Source organism: Habropoda laboriosa, unplaced genomic scaffold (assembly GCF_001263275.1).
Source record: "Habropoda laboriosa isolate 0110345459 unplaced genomic scaffold, ASM126327v1 scaffold434, whole genome shotgun sequence".
In the NCBI taxonomy this organism is placed as follows: domain Eukaryota; kingdom Metazoa; phylum Arthropoda; class Insecta; order Hymenoptera; family Apidae; genus Habropoda; species Habropoda laboriosa.
Genome location: NW_017100599.1, coordinates 406,997 through 407,618, shown reverse-complemented (window position 1 = coordinate 407,618; position 622 = coordinate 406,997).

Here is a 622-nt window from a genome sequence, read left to right as displayed (position 1 = left end):
GGAACAAGTAGAAAACGCGCTTTCCGAAAAATTATGAAATATTTTGTAATTTTCCTATTATAGTTATTTTAAGGAACTGATTTTGTAATTATTTAAACATTAACTCAAGTTAATTCACAGATATTTGAAATGAGATGAGATAAAGATATAGACATGTGTCCTTAGATCTAAAAAGTAAAGGTTTTCTAAAATAAAAATAAAATAGTCATTTATCACAGAAAAATAAGGAATATTCTTCTTCTTTCTAGTGTTCTTTTTCTTTATTTAGTCATAAATTCATGTCTCCTACCACCAAACTGTCAACGCTATCTTAATTTCCAAAAATTTCAATTTCATTCTTCATTATGCACAAAGAATACACAAAACATTTCCATTCGTCTCGTACACCTGCAACACAGAAAGGGTTGAAACCAATTCTTCCTCTCTCCAACGTTACAATTAATTAACCCGAATCATCTACACAGCTCTCAGAATCGCGTTATTCCCCAACCCTCCCTCAAACGTCCTCAGCTGTCCCCGTTAAAAATACCCTTATCTACATAATTAGAAAATTACAGCCTGAGTCGGCCGGTTTATCCTATCAATATGGATCCTCAATCAGCCGAATCCTCTTTCTCGCCGA